Genomic DNA, 22,399 nt, shown 5'->3' with positions numbered 1-22,399 from the left:
TAGCTTCCAATGCTGTGCAATGGAACCGTTCTAATAGGGGCGACTCAAGTCGCTCCGACTTAGAAAAAGGTTCCTGCGCCTTTTTTTTTTTGCAAAGTCGGAATCGACTTGCATTGACTTCCATTATGTGAAGTCGTTGCAAGCCGCGCCGAAGTCGCGCTGCATGGGCAACTTCTTTAGTCGCCCGAAGTTGGGGCGACTTCGAGTCGGATCAGTGTGAACCGACTCTTAGACATGAAGGTAAATGTAGCCTAAAATACATAATCCATCTAAAAGCATTATAGCAGCATCTTAACTGCTGCATATATACTGCGGCAGGCTGGCTCGGCGAATCGCCGTACCTGTACCTTCCTGTTCCTGGGAGCAGGGATGCAGATCCACGGGACCGGTCGCACCGACTGCCTCTGTTTACAGTTAGAAAGCACCCCCTAGGAACACATTTAACCCATTGTTTGCCCCTGGTGTTAAACTCTTCCCTGCCAGTGTCATTATTACAGTGACAGTGCATATTTTTCGCACTGATTACTGTAGTAATGTCACTGGTCCCCCCAAAAAGCGTCCCCGCTGAGAGAGAAGGACGGACGGGTGTTGTAAACACAGCTGACCGTTCTTCTCTCTGAAATGATCACAGAGCTCCTGTGATCCTTCTATATAGGATCACATGTCTCTATGGTAATTTCACAAGCCCCGCCCCCATACAGTTAGTAAACACCCCCTAGGCTCACATTTAACCCTTTGATCACCCACAGTGTTAACCCCTTCCCTGCCAGTGTCATTATTACAGTGACAGTGCATATTTTTAGCACTGATTACTGTAGTAATGTCACTGGTACCCCCAAAAGTGTCAAAAATGTCAGTTAGGGGTCCGGTCTGTCCGCCCGTAATATCACAGCCCCGCTAAAAAAAATCGCAGACCGCCGCCATTACTAGTAATAATAAATAAATAAAAATGACATAATTCTTACCCCTAGCTTGTAAACGCGATAACTTTTGTGCAAACCAATCAATAAGTGGTGGTTCACACTGTTCCGACTTGTCAGGCGACTTGGTCGCCTGACAAGTCGTGCTCCATTCTGTGCAATGGTTCCCGTTCTAATAGGAGCGACTCAAGTCGCTCCGACTTAGAAAAAGATTCCTGCACTATTTTTGGGCGAAGTCGGAGCGACTTGCATTGACTTCCATTATGTGAAGTCGGTGCAAGCCGCGCCAAAGTCGCGGTGCACGGCGACTTCATTAACCACTTGCCGACCAGTCACTGGGACTGTACTGCGGCAAAGTGGTTTGATTGCGTCCAGCGACGTAGACCTATGTTGCTGGACTCCTCCCCCTGTACTACTCTTCCCCGATCGTCGGGGAATCTAGTTTGGAGATCTGCCCGCTTGTGTAAACAGAGCGGGCGGATCTCCTAAGTGACAAGCTGCAGGTGACAGATTGCAGGATTCAGCATAGCTGAACATCCGATCTGTCCCTGTGTCACTCAGTCCCCTCCCCCCACACGTTAGTAAGCACCAGGCATACATTAACCCCTCCCTCTCCAATAAAATTAACCCCTTCCCTGCCAGTGTCATTATTACAGTGACAGTGCATATGCATAGCACTGATTACTGTAGTAATGTCACTGGTACTCCCAAAAGTGTCAAAAATGTCAGTCAAGGGTCCGATCTGTCCACCGCAATGTCGCAGTCTCGCAAAAACAATCGCAGATCGCCGCCATTACTCGTTAAAAAAACCCACCAAAAATGACAAAAATCTTTCCCTTAGTTAGTAAACGCAATAACTTTTGCGCAAACCAATCAAAATACGCTTATTGTGATTTTTTTTTACCAAACATAGGTAGCAGAAAACAAATTGGCCTAAAATGATAAATTTTGATTTTTACATTTTTTGGGGGGGGGGGAATTTCATATAAAAAAATGTTAAAAATATTGTTATTTTTTCAAAATAAACGCTCTTTTTTTGTTTATAGCGCAAAAAGTAAAAATTGCACAGGTGATCAAATACCACCGAAAGAAATCTCTGTTTGTGGGAAAAAAAGGACGTCAATTTCGTTTGGGTACAGCGTTGCACGACCGCGCAATTGTCAGTTAAAGTCGCAAAAAGTGGCCTGGATGTAAGACAGCAAAATCCTCCGGTGGTAAAGTGGTTAAGTCGCCCTGAAGTCGTGTCGCCATAGTGTGAACCGACACTAAATGCTTATTGGGATTTTTTTTTTTTACCAAAAATATGTAGCAGAATACAAAGTGGCCTAAAATGACACAAAACATTCGATTTTTATTTATTTATTTATTTATTTTATTGGGAATGTTATATAGCAGAAAGTAAAAAATATTGTTTTTTTTTTTTTTTTCAGAATTGTCGCTCTATTTTTGTTTATAGCACGAAATCACAGAGGTGATCAAATACCACTAAAAGAAAAAAGCTATATGTGGGGAAAAAAGACATCAATTTTATATAGGTACAGCGTCGCACGACTGCGCAGTTGTCAGTTAAAGTAACGCAGTGCCGAATTGCAAAAAAATGGCCTGGTCATTAAGGGGGAAAATCTTCCGGTCCATAAGTGGTTAATCAAACCATGCCTTTTTATAACAACAAATGGGAACATAAGCAAACATTTCTGTAAATTTGGTTTTGTTTGGCTCCAAGTGATATTTTATTTTAACCACTTTCCGGAAGATTTACCCCTACTTCCTGACCAGCGATAAGGCGCTGTTTTACTTTAACTGAGAATTGCGCGGTCGTGCGACGCTGTACCCAAATAAGATTTTTTTGTCCTTTTTCCCCACAAACAGAGATTTCTTTCGATGGTATTTGATCTCCGTGAGTTTTTTATTTCTAGCACTATAAACAAAAAAATGACCGACAATTTTGAAAACAACATTTTTACTTTCAATAGTTTTTATTAGTTTTCAAAACAGTACAACAAGAATCATGAGTGTATACATAGTCGCAATCGCAATGTTACAACAAAATACATTGAATTAGAAGTTCAGAACCCAGTCATCACAAAGGAAGTAGGTTTATCATCTCAAAAGTAAACGTTAACAAACTATAACTATTCAAGTTGATTCTCTAGTGGTTATACTCGTGTTCCGTGTGACCCAGCCCCTATCATGGGGTGGGGGTGAAATATTTGCTAGTGGTCCATATGCGCCAGGTAGAGTGGAACTTGGATCCACCTTGAATCGAGTAGGCGTAGGCCTTCTCCATAGTGTATTGAAAATTGACCATCCTGATAACTTCTAGGTGGGATGGGGACGTGGCCTGCTTCCAGTGTTTGGCAATAAGTGTCCTGGCCGCTACCAGGATGTGGAAGCATACTGTTCTCATATCTAAGGGTATATTATGTATTCCCAAGTTTAGTAATGCCATGTCCATATTGGGTTTGGTAAGTATGCCCGTAGTGGTCGAAATCACCTCAAACACCCTATTCCAAAAGCTGGTTAGGCTTTTACACTTCCAAAAAATATGGGATATGGTGCCTGTTTGGTCACAGTTGAGCCAGCAAAGCGGGCTTTGGGAATGGAAGAATTTAGATAGGCGATACGGTGTGAGGTACCATCTGGTTAGAAGTTTCTGCATTTGTTCCCAGTGGTTTACGCATCGGGAGGCCGTGAAGGAGGTGTGGATCGCCGTTTTCCACTGGAAATCGGAATAGGGTGTCTGAAGCTCACTCTCCCACTTGATCATGTGTGGTGTTTTGTGGAAAATGTTTTTGCGCCCCAAGAGGTTGTAGATGAGGGAGATGCCTTTTATTGGGGCCTCTACGTTCGTGAGGAATTGCCATAGTGCGGTGGGCAACTGTAGCTTGGGCAGGGGGTTTTTGCGTAGGAAGCTAGCTATAGCATTATATGAAAACATGGCTTTGTGGGGGAGTTTGAATTCTGTGTGGAGATCAAGGAAGGGTTTAAGTGAGTCCTGACGGTAAAGTTGAGAAACCGACTGAATTCCAGCGGCCGTGAGCATAGTGGTTTTTGCGAACGGAAGCAGAACATTGAATACGGTTAGAGGCATAGGGATCAACATATCAGTCTGATGCTCGGATTTCCGTGCTAAGAGGACTCGCCAGGATCGCAGCGTCGCTTGAGACGTGATTGGCAATGACCTCACATCTAGGGGCTTCCATGCATCGGCAAGTAGCAATAAGCTAAGATCCGACGATCGTGTCATCGCCGCTTCCATCGGTAGCCAGGGATGGTTTCGCGAGTTAGAGAACCAGTGTTGGAGGGGGGTCAGTCTCGTCGCGTGATAGTAATCCGTTATGTCTGGTAGCCCCAGTCCCCCTGCTTTTTTTTGACGTATCATATGTGTATGAGAGCACCTGGCTCTCTTTCGTTGCCATACAAACGTGCGAAGTATTTTGGATATGGAAGTAAGGTACGCACCGGTGATATGTATTGGGAGAGTGCGGAACATGTACAGGATTTTCGGAAGACAGAGCATTTTGAATGCTGCTATTCGTCCCGCCCAGGAGATTTCGGTCGACTTGATACCAGTGGTATCTGTTGATAGGGTGGATAGTAGGGATTTCATGTTAGAGTGCAACAGTTTAGATGTGGGGAATGCCAGTTGGATCCCTAAATATTTTAGAGAATCAGACGTCCAGGCGTATGGGAGCTGTGTTTGGAGATGCTTGCGGGTGTTGTCGGGTACATTCATACCTAATATTTCGGATTTTCCAAAGTTTACTTTATAGAAGGACACCCTACTGAAGTCCTGAAGAATGTTATGAGCTGCTGGAAGGGACACCACGGGATTCGTTAGACTCAAAATGACATCGTCAGCAAACAGAGTGATGACGTGCTTGGAGGATCCAAATTTAAAGCCGGATACCATGGGGGAGGAGCGTAGCAGTTCCGCCAGTGGCTCTATTAAAAGGTTAAAAATGAGGGGCGAGAGAGGGCACCCTTGTCGCGTACCGTTGGTGATGCTAAAGGGTTTAGAAAGCATGCCAGCGGACGGCACCTTAGCAGATGGAGAGGAATATAAGGCCACTATGGCCGACAGGATCGTACCGGAGAATCCAAATTTGCGTAGAACCAATTCCATGTACTCCCAATGGATACGGTCGAACGCCTTCTCTGCGTCTATGGAAAGAAGCAGAGAAGGCGTTCTGGAGCTTTCGGCATGATTCATCAAATTTATCACCCTTCTGGTCGCATCTGGGGCTTGTCTTCCCCGGACGAATCCCATTTGGTCCCCCCCCAGCAGCGTCGGCAAAAGTTTTGCTAGGCGGTTGGCGAGAAGTTTAGCGTATAGTTTGACATCGTTATTTAGGAGGGATATGGGCCTAAAGTTCGCTGGGGCGGTAGGGGGTTTGCCTGGTTTAGGGAGGGTTATGATGTTCGCCTGGAGCATCTCCCCCGGGAAAGTGCCGTGGCAATGGCCGAGGAAAATGCGGACAACATGTGGGGCGAGAGTACGTCGTGGAGTGATCTGTAATATTCATTTGTTAACCCGTCAGGGCCTGGTGATTTATTTAGAGGAGTACCTAGAATAGTCTGGGAAAGTTATTTTGGCGTAAAGGGGGCATTCAGGGAGGACAGGTTATCGGGCGTGAGAGAGGGAAGGTTCATACGACTCAGGAAGGCGAGGATTTCCGACGTCGACGGGCTGTGTGTGGCCGAATCCGTACGTAGGTTGTACAGGGAGCCATAATAGTCGGCGAAAGCGTCTGCAATTTGTTGAGGGTGCGTGTGCTTTTTGCCTGTATGGGGGTGGGTCACAGACGCTATTTTAGACTTGACTCTCCTGGCTTTAAGCCTGGAGGCCAGAAACTTGCCTGCCTTATTATGGTTCGAGTAATACTGGAGGCGGAGTTTCGCCAGCATCTTGTCATGGTTTACAAGCAAAAGCCTGCGGAGTTCTGCTCTAAGAGCTGTGAGCTTGGATGACAATATTTGTGAGGGGTGTTTTTTGTTGGTCTCTTCCAGGGATTTAATATTTTCGAGGGTGTCTCGAAGCGTTTTCTGATATTTCTTTTTCATTCTAGAGGCTAATTGAATGAGAATCCCTCTCGCGTAAGCCTTGTGGGCATTCCAAAGTATAAAGGGGTCTATGTCAGGGGTGGCGTTGTTTGTGAAGAATTCCCTAAGCTGAGTTTGGAGGTGTTTGTGTCAGGGTACTACCAACATCTTGGCCAATCAGCGAATTCGCGCATTGGCGCGAATGCGCATGCGCGCCCAATCTCGGGCAAACGCAGTCCGGAATGTGCGTGCGCCAATGCGCATGCGCGCACGCAAGTGCGTAATGGCGCTTGGCGCCAAACGGCCTATTTAAAGCCAGCAATCACAACAACTAGTTGCTGGATGATCAACAGCCTCCCGTGTTCCCTGTGCCTTGTAAACCTGCTGATCGTGATTTCCTGTTGCCGACCCGGACTGTTTGACATTGTTTCTCCTGGCTCCTGACCCCTTGGCTTTCTCTTGGATTCCTGCTTGTCTTCTCCAATACTTGACCCCGGCTTGGCTCCTGACTTCTCTCCAGCATTCTCCCAGTCTGTTCCCGTTGCACCTTGCTACTGCCCGGCTTGCCAAAGTGTTCCGGACCTGCTTGGAACTTCACAACAACCTCTGTTCCTACTTCCATCTGGTCATCCCAACCGGCAACCCGTGCTACTTTGGGCACAGCACTCCCTGTCCCACTTCCAGGGGTGCTCTGCACCTAGCCGCTTTGGAAGCTTTATGTCAACAAGTAACAGCATTAACCCAGTTAAGAACCTCCAAGATGGTTACTTCCAGATAAAAGGTCGCCTCCAGAACCTGTCAGCACCTTCTTTGCCGGCAACCCCTGGTCCATCCGCTGCAGTCTCCGCCCCCGCTCCTTCAGGACACTCAGCACCTGCTGTGATGGCTCCTCCCCCTGAGCCGAGAGTAAACACGCTTTAAAAACGCTTGCCTGCTATATCTGGCTCTACAGCCTAGAACTTTTGCCTCAGAGACAGTTAAAGTGGGGTTTGTTATTTCTTTATTATCCGATGAACCCCAATCATGGGCCCACCATCTGTTGGAACAGAAAGACCCTGCCTTGAATTCTATAGACATTTTCTTTGCTTCTATGGGTCAATTGTATGATGACCCGCAACGCACGGCCACTGCCGAGGCAACCCTCCACAAGTTACAGCAAGGCCGACACCCTGTGGAGGACTATACCGTGGACATTCGTAGGTGGGCTGCAGACACGGGTTGGAATAAGGCCGCCCTCAAATATCAGTATCGGCTAGGCCTATCTGAGACCCTTAAGGATGAGCTAGCAAGAACAGAGGCCCCCACCACATTGGAAGATCTCATTCAGCTTTCTATTCAGCTGGACAGACGTTTACGGGAGCGTCGGTCGGAACGTGCACAATTCTTTCAGCCATCTTGGATGCTGCCCAAAGTTCCGCCAACTCCGGCACCGCTGCCCACCGCTGCCAGGCCAATTCCTCCTGACGAGCCGATGCAGATTGGGGCGGTCCGCACAGCTTTAACTCCTGCTGAACGACTTTGTCGCTGGCAAGCAAACCTGTGCCTTTACTGTGGAGGAGATGGACACTTTCTTCGCAACTGCCCGGTGAGACCAAGTAAGTCTCCTTCTCCCAGCGGCATGCATCTCCAGATTCCGGGACCTTCCCCCAACTCACCTAGTCCTCTCTGTGTCTTTGCAGGTTTCGGAAGGGGAAGTCAAGCTGCCAGCCATCATTGACTCCGTAGCCTGCAGTTGCTTCCTGGATATCTCTCTAGCAAAGGCCCTTCATATCCCGCTTCAGACTAAAGGCCACAAACTTGAGATCCACCTTGCAGATGGCACCACGCCCAGATCAGGGCCCATTACTCAGGAAACCCTACCTATCCTTTCCACAACTGGCCCCAACCATCAGGAATTTCTTCACTTTGATGTTCTTCCTTCACCCATGTTTCCCATAATTTTGGGAATTCCTTGGTTACGGGCACATAACCCACAGATAGACTGGCTCAAGGGGGAGGTTTCCTTTAAATCAATGTACTGCCTTCAACACTGTATGCCATCTGGAACCCCGCAGTCTACAAGCTGTCTCTCCATTCAGCCTGTCTCTAATGCCAGCCAAGAGGTCCCTTTGGTCTATCACGACTTTCTGGATGTCTTTGACAAGAAAAAAGCGGACGCACTACCACCTCACCGTCCCTATGATTGCCCAATTGAACTGTTGCCCAGTGCAGAAATTCCCTTTGGGCGTATCTTTCCACTTTCAGAAACAGAACTTGAAGCCTTACGTCAATATATTGATGAGAACCTCAAGAAGGGATTTATTCGTCCTTCTTCTTCCCCGGCAGGAGCTGGGATCTTTTTTGTGGAGAAGAAGGATCACACTCTCAGGCCATGTGTGGATTACAGGGACCTAAATAAAATTACCATTAAAAATCGGTACCCCCTTCCCCTCGTTCCCGAACTCTTTCAAAGGTTCCGTACCGCCCGAGTTTTCACCAAACTAGACTTGCGAGGGGCCTACAACCTGGTACGGATCCGCGAGGGGGACGAGTGGAAAACTGCCTTTCGAACCCGCTTCGGGCACTACGAATACCTTGTCATGCCCTTCGGGCTGTGTAACGCCCCGGCCACTTTTCAACACCTAGTGAATGATATCTTCAGAGAATTTTTGGACAATTTTCTCATTGTTTACTTGGATGATATCCTCATTTTTTCTGCCACCTTGGAACTGCACAGAATGCACGTAAGGAAGGTACTGGCTACTCTCAGGAAACACGGACTTTATGCAAAATCAGAAAAGTGTGAATTCGAAAAATCGTCTATACAATTCCTGGGCTTGATCATCTCAACAGATGGAGTGGCAATGGATCCTGGAGTGGCCTGCCCCCACAGACAAGAAAGGCATCCAAAGGTTTGTGGGTTTTGCAAACTTCTACCGGAGGTTCATCAAAGACTTTTCTCGTATCATTGCTCCCATTACCCAAATGACCCGGCAACACACCCGTTTTCAATGGTCCTCAGCAGCTCGGATGGCATTTGACAAGCTCAAAGCCCTGTTCACCTGTGCCCCTGTGTTACAACATCCAGATCCAGCCCTGCCTTACGTCCTAGAGGTCGATGCTTCGGAAGTGGCCACAGGAGCAGTTCTCTCCCAACGCCAAGGACCCAAGGCGATGCTTCACCCAGTTGCTTTTTTCTCCCGGAAGCTCAGCCAACCTGAAAGGAATTACGATGTGGGTGATCGGGAACTGCTGGCCATTAAGGCTGCTTTCGAAGAATGGCGGTATCTGTTAGAAGGTGCAGCACATCCGATAATGATATTCACCGACCACAAAAATCTTGAATATCTCAGATCGGCCAAACGTTTGAGACCTCGACAAGCCAGATGGGCATTATTTTTCTCAAGATTCAATTTTCATCTCACGTACCGTCCAGGCTCCAAGAATGGGAAGGCAGACGCTCTCTCACAGATGTTCCCTGAAACCCCGGTGGATGCCACTCCCAGCACTATCCTGTCCTCCCAAAATTTTCTCCTAATGCAACCAGATCTTAGGTCTACTCTGGAATCAGCCTCTGCCCAATGTTCCGTTCCTGAGATCCCTTCACTTGAGAAACGGGGAAAACTTTTTTGGCACAAGGATAAGATCTTTGTGCCTCAGGAAACCAGACTCGCAGTCTTTAAAACTTGCCATGATCATCAACTAGCTGGCCACTTCGGGGTCCGCAAAACTCTGGAACTAATCCAACGAGCCTATTGGTGGCCAAACTTAAGGCAAGACTGTCAAAATTATGTGAGCTCCTGTACAACCTGCCTTCGTAACAAGGGCAGCCACGTCCAAGCCTGGGGTCTACTAAGACCACTTCCTGTCCCAAGTCGGCCATGGGAAATGTTGTCTATGGACTTCATAGTAGAGCTACCCTCTTCAAATGGATTCTCAACAATCATGGTGGTGGTGGATCGCCTATCAAAAATGGCCCACTTTTTGCCCATGATAGGTACTCCTTCGGCCATGGACACAGCACACACCTTTGTGAAGGAAATCTTAAGGCTACATGGTCTACCCAGCAGCATCGTGTCCGATCGTGGGGTACAATTTACCTCCAGATTCTGGAGGGCTCTCTGTAAGGTCTTGAACATCCAGGTCTGTTTGTCTTCAGCCTACCACCCTCAAACTAACGGCCAAACTGAAAGGACTAACCAGACCCTGGAGCAATACCTCCGCTGCTTTTCCACCTTTTCCCAGGACAACTGGGCAGCCTTACTTCCGTGTGCAGAATTTGCATATAACAATTCCATCCATGCCTCCACTCATCAGTCGCCATTCTGGGCGAACTATGGATTCCACCCATCTTCTTTGCCTACACCTATGCCCGAAGCTACGGTACCTGCCGTCCAAGACAGGGTAGCTCTCATACAAGAAAACTTCCTACTCTTACAGAAAACCTTGCAAAAAGCACAAATGGATTACAAAGAATTCTATGACAAGAGGAAGAAGGACAGTCCAGCTCTGAAGGTAGGAGACAAGGTGTGGCTCTCCACAGTTAACCTTAAGTTGTCCTGCCCATCCAAAAAGCTGGGTCCGAAGTTCATTGGCCCCTTTCCGATCAAAAGGATGATCAATCCCGTGGCCTTTGAACTCTGTCTTCCAAACACATACAGGATTCACCCAGTCTTCCACGTTTCTCTGCTGAAGCCTGCAAATCCTGGCCCCTTTTCTGGAAGAGATGACTTGCCTCCACCTCCTGTTACGGTAGATGGAGAAACTGAGTACGAGGTTGAATCCATCATGGATTGCCGGAAAAGAGGAAGGCAGGTCCAGTATCTAATAAAATGGAAAGGCTATGCACCAGAGGAAAGTTCGTGGGAACCGGCGAAAAACATACACGCTCCCAGACTCCTGCAAGAATTCTTCAACAGATTCCCTGAAAAGCGATCTTACTTGGGCATCCGGAGGCTGCCCCTCGGGGGGGGGCACTGTCAGGGTACTACCAACATATTGGCCAATCAGCGAATTCGCGCATTGGCGCGAATGCGCATGCGCGCCCAATCTCGGGCAAACGCAGTCCGGAATGTGCGTGCGCCAATGCGCATGCGCGCACGCAAATGCGTAATGGCGCTTGGCGCCAAACGGCCTATTTAAAGCCAGCAATCACAACAACTAGTTGCTGGATGATCAACAGCCTCCCGTGTTCCCTGTGCCTTGTAAACCTGCTGATCGTGATTTCCTGTTGCCGACCCGGACTGTTTGACGTTGTTCCTCCTGGCTCCTGACCCCTTGGCTTTCTCTTGGATTCCTGCTTGTCTTCTCCAATACTTGACCCCGGCTTGGCTCCTGACTTCTCTCCAGCATTCTCCCAGTCTGTTCCCGTTGCACCTTGCTACTGCCCGGCTTGCCAAAGTGTTCCGGACCTGCTTGGAACTTCACAACAACCTCTGTTCCTGCTTCCATCTGGTCATCCCAACCGGCAACCCGTGCTACTTTGGGCACAGCACTCCCTGTCCCACTTCCAGGGGTGCTCTGCACCTAGCCGCAAGGGGGAGCCCTCTCTACACTCCGGCTTCGGATCAGGTACGTGACAGTTTGAGAGAATCGGGGTCTGATAGGGTTGAATTATTACATCTCCATATGAACGAAGACGGCTGGGGAGCCGTCGTGGATATGGACATATGTATGGCGGCGTGGTCTGACCACGTGATGGGGGATATAGATGTGTGCAGTACCAAGGGCAGGATCTTCGAGTCTACCAAAAACATGTCGATCCTGGAGTAAGTGAGATGACTCGCCGAGAAGAAGGTATAGTCCCTCTCCTCCGCGTGTAGGTATCTCCATATATCATGTAGATTTTCCGCATGTAGGAGAGCCGCCAAGGAAGTAGATATGGTTTTACCACTGGAAGTCGAGTCCATGGCAGGGTCTGCTACAGAGTTAAAATCTCCACATATGATCAGTTTGCCTACCGTGAGTTTACGAACCTTTGCAAAAAGTTTCCTCAAGAATTTGAGCTGGTGGCGGTTGGGAGCATACACATTTACGATAGTATAATCACAATCATCAATATTACAGTTTAGGATAATGAATCTCCCGTCTGTGTCCTCCACCACCCGAGAGTAGGTGAAGGTCACAGAGTTACTCACGGCCAACAGGGTACCCCGCTTCTTTTCATGGGAGTTTGCCAAAAAAACATGGGGGTAGTCCGGGTGGGAGCAACGAGGTATTGAGCCGAGCTTAAAGTGGGTTTCCTGAATAGCCAGGATGTCAGCCTTGTGTGCCTTCGCTTCTTTCCACATCGAAAATCGTTTTGCGGGGTGGTTTAACCCCTTAACATTCAATGATAACAACTGCAAAGCCATGTTGGAGTTCGTGGAAGTTCAGAGAGACCGTAGTGGGCTCGTTGTTGAGGGCATACAAGAAAAAGTAAGAAAAAAACAGTCCGCATGGAACATGGTGTAGGATAGTACAAAGGGGTACCTGGAGGGAGTACACAGAAGCTGTCTGGAGTCGGACATCGAAGACGAGGCACGTAGAGCACTTACGGAGTTCGGTGAGTGGCACAGAAGGAGACTGGACGGAAGTCCGGAACACAATAGCGATGAGGAAAACAACTGTCCATGGATGTTGCTACAACCGTAGCTGAGTCCTGTTCTGAAAAAGAATTGTAGAAAACAAGAAAAAACAATACAAGTAAAAAAGGATATGGTCCTGGCGGACCATAATGGCAGCTGTTGCTGCGCGGTCGGTGGGGTTTCTAGCACGATATCAGGTTCTACAGAGATCGGGAGGGCCAGTGCGCCCAGCCTCGGAAATAATCGTCAGCATCATTTTGAACGGTGAGAGGACCTGGATCTGGAAGGTCTGGACACTGTATGCCAGTCATGCTGCATACGTGGAAGTGGAGGATCAGGGGGTCTAGGACGCTGGTCTGTGTTGTCAGGGAGGATGTGCCACTGCTTGAGGAGACGGAGACCCTGTTCCAGAGATGTGATTTGGGAAGTGGAGCCCATATGGGTCACGCACAACTTAGCAGGGTATTTCCACTTATATATGATCTTATTGTTCCTCAGGGCCTTGGTTATGGAGTTCAGATTCCTGCGTAATTGGAGTGTATATTGAGAATAGTCAGGCAGGACCTGGAGTGTCGAAGCGATGTCAGGGAGGCGATCTTTCCTCCTAAATGATTCTAATATCTTCTCCTTAGCTTGGAAAAAGTGGATCCTCATGAGGACATCCCGAGGGACGTCTTGCGGTAGGAATGAAGGTTTGGGAACTCTGTGGATGCGGTCTATAGTGAGGTCCGCACTGGTGAGTTCAGGCACCACTTTCTGAAACAAGTCCCGTACAAAGGTGGGCAATTGGTTGGGTTGAATTGTTTCAGGAATCCCCCGTATTTTGAGGTTGTTACGCCTCGATCTATCCTCAAGATCTGCTATCTTCGCTTGCATGCGATGTATGTCTTCCTGATGGGAAGTGTGAGCGTCCACAAGGGAGTTATAGGACTCAGTAAATTCCTCCATCCTCCCCTCCACGTTGTGCACCCTGTCTCCTAAGCCATGCAATTCTCTTTGACAATAGGCGATGGAGGCCTGGATGTTGGCCTGCATGGACGAGTGTAGCATTGAAAGCATGTCCTTTAGGGTAGTGTCTGACACTGGCTGCCCTGTAGTGGGTAGGTTCGCAAAGGGGTCAGGTGGTGGAGAGTAGGCCCAAGGCGTGTAGGGGGCGGTGGATGCCGTGCTCACCTCCATGGATGTGGATGCCTGAGCCGTCAGGGAGTCCCTCCTCGGGCGAGACTTCGCCGGACTCTGTGCGGATGGTGTGGAGGGAGAGGAGTCCGCAGATCTTGCCAGCCGCATCGGGATTGAGCTCTGCGTTCGCGCCTCCGGCGGCGCCGTCGTGACGTCACGCGCCCGCGACTCGGGCGGTAGAGGATGCGGCCGGCCTGCCGATGGAATGTCTCCGCCGCCATGTTGGCGGAGACCCGGCGGGAGCGGTCCGAAAAACTCGGACAGTTTGCGGACCGGAGGGACGCCTTTGTTTCTCCGGGTCATGCTGGCGGTGAGCTTGAGATGTTCCCCTGCAAGGATATGTCAGTCCCAGGGCCGTAGGATAGCTGTGTCGGGCCGTAGATAGAAATAAGGCTGAGCGCTGGCTGGAAGTTCCGGATCAAGCGGCCATCTCTTAATGGTTGTCTCCTTACCGGAAATTTAGACCCCCTGTTAAGGAAGGTCCGCCAAGCATGAGGTGTAAATAGTCATCAAGGAAACCCGTACCGAATCTTTCTCCTATCCTCCACGGAATATTTGAACAAGACCATGGACTCTGTCAACTTCATATACCCCAAGTAATAGGCAATGGTATTCCTCCAAAGATACAAATGGGGACGCACATAGTGAAGTATGTACAAATTTATTAAACGCTTGCCGACTGCACACAGTATATTTACTGCGGCAGTCAGCCCCTCACAGGCAGAGCGACGTAGGTCTACGTCGCTAGCCTGTGAGGCTCTGGGGAGCGAGTGCAGGCCGCCGGAGGCGCGCTCCCGCTCCCGCGCGGTCACGGACCCCCCCGCGCATGTGAACGGCGGACCCGATGTCCGCCGGTCATTTGGCGATCGTCGGGGGAGTGGGAGCAAGTCAGGCGGCTTGTGTAAACAAGCCACCTGTCATTCTCCCCTGTGTAGAAACACCGATCACACGGTTCTACAATGTACAACCGTTGGTCAGTGTTCCTACACCTCAAGCCACAGCCAATCACACCCCTAGGGATACACACAGCCCCTCCCTCTCAAATAAAGTTAACCCCTTCACTACCAGTGTATTTTTACAGTATCAGTGCATATGTATAGCACTGATTACTGTAGAAATGTCACTGGTAACCCCAAAAGTGTCAAAAATGTCAGTCAAGGGTCCGATCTGTCCGCCCCAATGTCGCCGTACCACAAAAAAAATCGCAGATCGCCGCCATTATGCATTAAAAAAAAAAACAACAAAAATGACAAAAATCTTTCCCTTTGTTAGTAAACGCGATAACTTTTGCGCAAACCAATAAAAATATGCTTTTTGCGATTTTTTTTTACCAAACATAGGTAGCATAAAACAAAGTGGCCCAAAATGTTAAAAAATTTTGATTTTTAAATTTTTTGGGGGGGGGAATTTCATATAAAAATATGTGAAAAATATTGTTATTTTTGCAAAATTGACGCTCTTTTTTTGTTTATAGCGCAAAAAATAAAAATTGCACAGGTGATCAAATACCACCAAAAGAAAGCTCTGTTTGTGGAAAAAAAAGGACGCCAAATTGGTTTAGGTGCAGCGTCGCACGGCCGCGCAATTGTCCGTTAAAGTCACGCAGTGCCGAATCGAAAAATACCCCCTGGTCTTTTAGCAGCCAAATCCTCCGGGGCTTAAGTGGTTAATAAAATGATGGTAAAAGCACTCTCATGTTAGCTGCTTGATACAGGCATGTAGTAATAAAGATGATGGCCGTGGCTACAAATGTGTCTGCATGGGGGTTGGCGTGCTTGACGCGTTTCGTCCTGCTGAAGCGTTGTCAAAGGCAAAGCCCCCCATGTGCAGCACGCTCTTAAATAATGTCCCCTTAGCTCGAGGTGCAATCACACACCTCCGCTTCCGGTGTGCGATGACGCACTTCCGCTTCCGGTGCGTGATGACGCACTTCCGGTCGCGGCGTGCGTGATGACGCACTTCCTGTTTCCTAGCGGTAGCGCTATGAAGCACTTCCGCCCACAGTGAAAGTCGACCAGGGAATGCTGAATAGGCAGAAACAGCCAGCACATTAGCCTCCCAGCCACCGGGGGCAAACTTGAAGATACTGCTCCAACTGTATACTGCCTACTTGTCTCACACATACCATAGTCGACTGACATGTCACCACTTGTTCTACTCAAATTGGTCAAATTGCCATACAATAATAGTAAATTTAAAAACATTTAAACCAATACAGTGATCAGTGCATATTTTTGAGTCACTGTACTAATGACACTGGCAGGGAATGGGGTTTACATCAGGGGGGCGATTAAAGGGTTAAATGTGTGCCTAGGTTGTGCTTACTCACTGTGGGGAAAGTGCTTTGACTAGGGGAAGGCAAAGATCCGTGTTCCTGCTTTGCAGACAGAATGACAATCTGCCTTGTTTAGACTGGCAGATTGGCGTTCTGCTTGTGTCCCAAACGATCAGCTGGTCCCGGGGGACATCGAGTCTGCCAGACCTGATGATTGGCTCCCACTGTTTCAAATCACAGCTGGAGCAGTTTGCCAGCGGTGCACGCGCCCCAGACCTGGAAGTGTCCAGTCACGTACTGGGTACGTGATCTGGCACAGAGTCGCCATCCTGCCACGGTAAATGTACGGTGGGTGGTCACTAAGCGGTTAACATACAAAGTAATAGGAGAACATTGTCTGTTGTGTTGGAGGGTTTCACAACTCAAACAAATTATAATATCAATAATGTAAAGTAAAAGGCAGCGCTACATCCCGATATAAATCACAGAGACTAAATGTAACCACTAAAATATATAAATATGAAGATAAATCTACAATGTCACAAATACTGATGATGCGGCCAAAGATCAATAGAATAATGCAAGTAAAAGAAATCCAAAAAGAAAGAGCCTAAAGAATAAATAGTCTACAAATAGGGATGGGCTTGATGTTCGAGGCTAACAATGGGGCGCTTGCGGGAAGTTCACCGCCGATGAGCGCCCCATAATGCACTGCGCTGGTGCAGTGAATAAATGACTGATGATTGGCCAAAGCATGCACCTGACCAGTATGCTTTGGCCAATCACAGCACAATGTCCTGTCAGAGCCATGATTGGCCAAAGGCAGGGCGCCTTTAACCAATTATGGCTCAGGGGCTAAGTCCACACCTCACACTATATAAGGCTGCTGCTTACACGGCAGCCGTGTATAGTGTGTTATAATAGAGGTTGGGCAGGTAGTTAGTGGATAGTGTGTTGGGTTAGTTTAGTGCAGTCGGTGTAGTGTACAGGTTATACTCCACTTTTATAATGTATAGATATGTTGTAGTCCTGGGTCCCCTCTCCATGCTCCCCAAGTTTTGTGTCCCTGTCACTTATAGTTTGTGAGCAGTGCCATGCCAAGCTGACCAAGATTTCCCATAGGTGCCAATGTTAGACAGGGAGCAGTGCCATGCCAAGCTAACCAATTTTTCCCCTAGATGTCAATGTTAAAGACGGGGAGCAGTTCCATGTCAAGCTGTCCAATATTTCCCATAGATGCCAATGTTAATGACAGGGAGAAGAGCCATGTCAAGCTGACCAATATTTCCCATAGACACCAATGAGCACTGAAAGCTGAAAATTGGTCTGAGCAGGAAGGGGGTGAAAGTGCCCTGTATTTAAAGCGGAGTTCCAGCCATTTACTCACCTGTCCAACGGTCCAGCGATGCGGCCGCCGGAAGCCTCGATCCTCTCCCTCGGCGCCGGCATCACTGCTGTGGGCACCCGGCTGTTACAGTTTGCGGCTTCACAGCCGGGTACCCACTGCGCATGCGCGAGTCGCGCTGCGCGCCGTGATTGGCCGGCAATCTTCTGGGACCTCTGACGTGTCCCAGAAGATTGCAGGGAGGGAGGGGGAGAGGAGAACTTCCGCTCAGGGCGCCGCGGCGCTCCGAGCGGAAGTGGGAGCGGGTACCTGTCAAAACTAGGTACCCGCTCCCCCCCCCAAAAAAATGACATGCCAAATGTGGCATGTCGGGGGGTCAGGACTCCCTAAAGCGGAAGTTCCACTTTTGGGTGGAACTCCGCTTTAAGTGATTAGGGGGAACCCTATGACAGAAATTAAAGAAAAAAAATAGCATTGGGTCCCCCCCAAGATCTATACCAGGCCCTTTGGGTCTGGTATAGACTTTAAGGGGAACTCCACGCCAAAATAAAAAAAAATGGTTTGGGGGCCCCCCAAGATCCATACCAGACCCTTATCCGAGCATGCAGCCTGGCAGGCCAGGAAAGGGGGGGCGTGAACGAGCGCCCCCCCCCCTCCTGAACCATACCAGGCCGCTTGCCCTCAACATGGGGAGGGTGCTTTGGGGTGTCCCCCAAAGCACCTTGTCCCCATATTAATTCTCCATTCCCAGTCAATGCCTCATCAGGGGAAACACGTCAGGGGAAGAAGCCTGCGCCATCACCACCCGTGGTCCGCGCTGCAGAGCGGCCACGATTGAATTTGCATTCGCCTATTTAATCAACTTAACTGTAAGTGTTCTACCTTTTTAATAAAGTCGTTTAAGAGGTAATGCACTATTGCCTGTTCCATTTTTTTTTCGCCCACTATCTGTCACTGAGTTTGAGGGGTATAGGAGAGATACCAACCCCCACACAGCAACAGGAGTCAGAAGAAGATTTACAAGAAAATTAATTGCCTGCTAGTCTGGATAATTTGCCTGATGATTTGGAGAACATTATCACTCACCATCTGAAATACTTGCCTTTGGTAAGAGTTTTGATATACCACATATCGGGTGGTAGAGTGAAAGGTCAGGACTTTATATCTATTACACTGGCTGGTGTCATCTTCTCAGGTGTTTTATTATGTTGAGTTGGTAAGGGTATTACCTCTCTTTTCTTTACACGTGGGTGCCAAGAGGGATTTGGTGTTTTTCACGTCCTCTTCTTCACCTTCATTCACTATTAAGAAAATTTCAGCCTTTTTTTCATTTTGGACTTGTTTTGGACTGCTCATATTTCTATAGCACGTTTTTGTTTGAATTGTGCACCATTTATAATATCTGTGTATAATTATATTAGGTATTTTGTTCATTGTGTTTTCCCTTTGGTTCAACACACATTGTTCACATCTAGCGCACCCATTTGTTGCACAGCCTTAGTTGCAGGCAGAGCTTTTTTATTTTTTTCGGGTCTGGCCATGCGGCGGGCGTTGTAATTGGCGATGGATTTACATCGGGAGACATTTTTTTTTTTTTATGGATAAAGGAATTGTCAAAAACTATATGTGTGTTTTTATTTCTTTTTGACACTTTTTTTGGTGAATGAGTAGGGGTACTATGTACACTGAAAGTGGCATGCATACTGTGATGGTGTTCACCATCACTGGAATTTAAGGACAGATGGGTGATGGGTTGAATTGCTTCATATTTGTCAGCAAGGTCATTTGTTCCCTTTGCCATGAGGTCTCTGAGCAGGAAGTCCAACTCCTAATATGGTCATTCCAGGAAGTTCAATGGGGAGACGGGCTGGCTAACAATGTTGCTTTTTGTCTGAGGTGGCTTTCCATTCACCTATTGTCAGGTGTGCTAATGACCTCACCTGTTGTCTGCTAAGGGATGTATTGGCACTCAGAGTAATGTGTATTGAGGGCTCGTTAGGGAACCATTGTTCTGTATCTGACCAATCCCTGTTGACTCATTTTCAAGTCCTCATTTGCATGGCAGTCCTTCTGGTCAAGCTATCTGACCAATCACTGCTGACTCATTATCAATTCCTCATTTGCATGGCTAAAGAGGACCTGAATGGGAACTGCAGGTACTTTGCAATTGACCAATGGGAGGGCGGTTTTGGGGGCAGGATGTTCCAAATTCTGTATAAAAGTGTGCTGTGTTCTTCCAATAAATGTCTTCCTGTTTGAACTTACATACAGCCTGCCTGGTGTTTGTTCTAATGGATTCCGGACGGCACATAGCTGTAGTTCGGATCCCGGATCCTTGGTTGACCGAACCTTCAGACGTTGCGATCTGCAAGCTGACTCACTAGAAACAGAGGAGTGTCGGGAGAGCGGAAACGAGCGAGCAAGGGTCTCGTTACACATACTACACAACCAGCGTTTAGAGAATAATAGAGATACTGCAGTATTTTATGTTATTTGTGGCGAATACTCCTCAGAACCTCCGTAAGATTTACCCCCCTTCCTGAACAAGCCATTTTTTTGTGATACGGCACTGCATTACTCTAACTGGTAATTGCGTGGTTATGCGATGCTGGACCCAAATAAAATGTGTGTTAATTTTTCCTCACAAACAGAGCTTTCTTTTAGTGGTATCTAATCACTTCAGTGGTTTTTATTTTTTGCGCTATCAACAAAAAAAAAATTTTAAATTTGAAAAAAAAATATTTATATATTATTAATACATATGCAATAAAAAAAATGAATTTCTTCATTAATTTAGGCCAATATGTATCCTGCTACATATCTTTGGTACAAAAAAAATATCCATTTTGACGCAAACCAAAGTGTATATTGATTGGTTTGCACAAAACTATGGGAAATATTTATAGAATTTTCATTGATCAGTGCTAAAAATATGCACTTTCACTGTACTAATGACACTGGCTCAGAAGGGGTTAACATCAGGGGTGATCAAAGGGTTAAATGTGTGCCAGAGGCATAACTAGAACCTTCAGGGCCCCAGGGCAAGAAACCATGAAGGGCCCCCGGACCCCCTAGCCGGGGCCCTTCCCTTCAAGCCTGGGGCTCTTTCCACTGATCCTGGAGCCCTTTACTCTCATTGCAGGGCCCCTTATTATGGTCCCGCAGTGGGACCCTTTCACAAGTTCTGTAGTGGGCCCCCTTCCTGCCATCTTGGGGTCTCCCCACGGTGGTGGAATGCCAGAGCCCAGTCGCAAGTGTGACCTTTGCGATCCTGGAAGTTCACACACTGGTGTCAGTCATTTTTCATTTTTTTGGTATTTTAATTGTATTATTTTTTTATCTTTTATTTTTTTTTTTACAATGTCACTGACTATGACTCTGTCCATTCAGAAAAGGAAGGAGCTGGTAAATTACATATTTACTGACCCCAGCCTGGTTCTCTTTTGTGACACACCCCCTGCAGCAGCTGGCAGGAGAGGGAAGGGAGCACAGTAGGTGGGGGGGGGGGGAGGGAGGACCAGGGGAGCACACAGGGGCCCAGAGACAGCAGAACACAAGTGAACTGGATAGGCGGAGTGGTGAGGGCTGCATACAGAGGAACCAATCTCCTCCATTTTCCTCCTGCAGCTACAGGAGGAAAAAGGAGGACAGAGATTTCTTCTTGCCAAGTGTACAGGGGAGCCGCACAGGCCCCCTGGAGCATGGGGCCCGGTTGCAATTTCAACCCCTGCAACCCCTGTAGTTACGCCCCTGATGTGTGCCTAGCTGGTGATTCAGTGTAGTGGGGGAGGTGCTTTTACTAGGGGAAGGCATGGATCAGCTTTGCAGGAACACAGCATCCATGCCTTAGTTACTGACAGAATGGCGATCTGCCTATCTAAACAAGCCTGTGTACCTGAATAATCAGCGGGTGGTGGCAGACATTGGGTCCGCGGGACCCGCTGATCAGTTTACAGAGGGAGCGAGCAGCCGGTGGCGCGCACTTATGCCCTATAGCAGTAAATGTGCTATAGGGCGGTCGGCAAGTGGGTAATAAAAGCCTAAAAGGTTCTACACTATATTGATTCGTCTTGCCTTTCTATATTACACCCAAATAACCCATGTGAAAGAGATACTGGCTAATAATATAAAAAGGAATTCAATCCCTTGGTGGAAATTGAAAAAATATCGCAGCTAATGGAAACTCCTTGATAAAAATATGCCTTCCATGACTCATCTGTAACGGGTGGTCATGGCTATCTGGTGGTGAGTTTTCCAGCTTGAAAGAGGTGGAGGAACACTGGAGATCTTTTTTTAAGCACTTTTTGCATCATGTTGGATAGCACTTTTCTTGCACAGCACTCTGGCACTTTCTTTTGAGGATTGTGGAGTTGAATTTTGCACTTACTGTGGAACTAAAATTTATTGCACAGCACGTTGGCACTTTGTTGTGGAGGACTGTAGAAATTGAATCACCGTGGACTGTATATTTGTAAAAAAATAAATAAAAATTGTGTTTGCATTTATTGCCATTTTAAATGTATGATTATTTTATATTCATGATTATTTGCACATACATTATATTACCAAAAGTTTTGGGACGCCTGCCTTTACACACACATGAACTTTAATGGCATCTCTGTCTTATAGGGTTCAATATTGAGTTGACCCACCCTTTGCAGCTATAACAGCTTCAACTCTTCTGGGAAGGCTGTCCACAAGGTTTAGGGGTGTGCTATGGGAATGTTTGACCATTCTTCCAGAAGAGCATTTGTGAGGTCACGAACTGATGTGATCGAGAAGGCCTGGCTCGCAGTGTCCGCTCTAATTCATCCCTATCGGGTTGAGGTCAGGACTCTGTGCAGGCCAGTCAAGTTCCTCCACCCCAAACTCGCTCATCCATTTGTTTATGGACCTTGCTTTGTGCACTGGTGCACAGTCATGTGGGTACAGGAAGGAGCCATCCTCAAACTCTTCCCACAAAGTTGGGAGCATGAAGTTGTCCAAAATGTCTCGGTATGTTGACACCTTAAGACAGGGGTGGGGGGGGAAGCGAACCGAGGTGGACGTACAGGAGAGGAGCTCCGCCGGTCTGGAGAAACAATCCACCGCA

The sequence above is a fragment of the Pelophylax lessonae genome (assembly GCF_965119305.1).
Source record: "Pelophylax lessonae genome assembly, chromosome: 1".
Lineage (NCBI taxonomy): Eukaryota > Metazoa > Chordata > Amphibia > Anura > Ranidae > Pelophylax > Pelophylax lessonae.
This window is presented reverse-complemented; position numbering follows the sequence as displayed.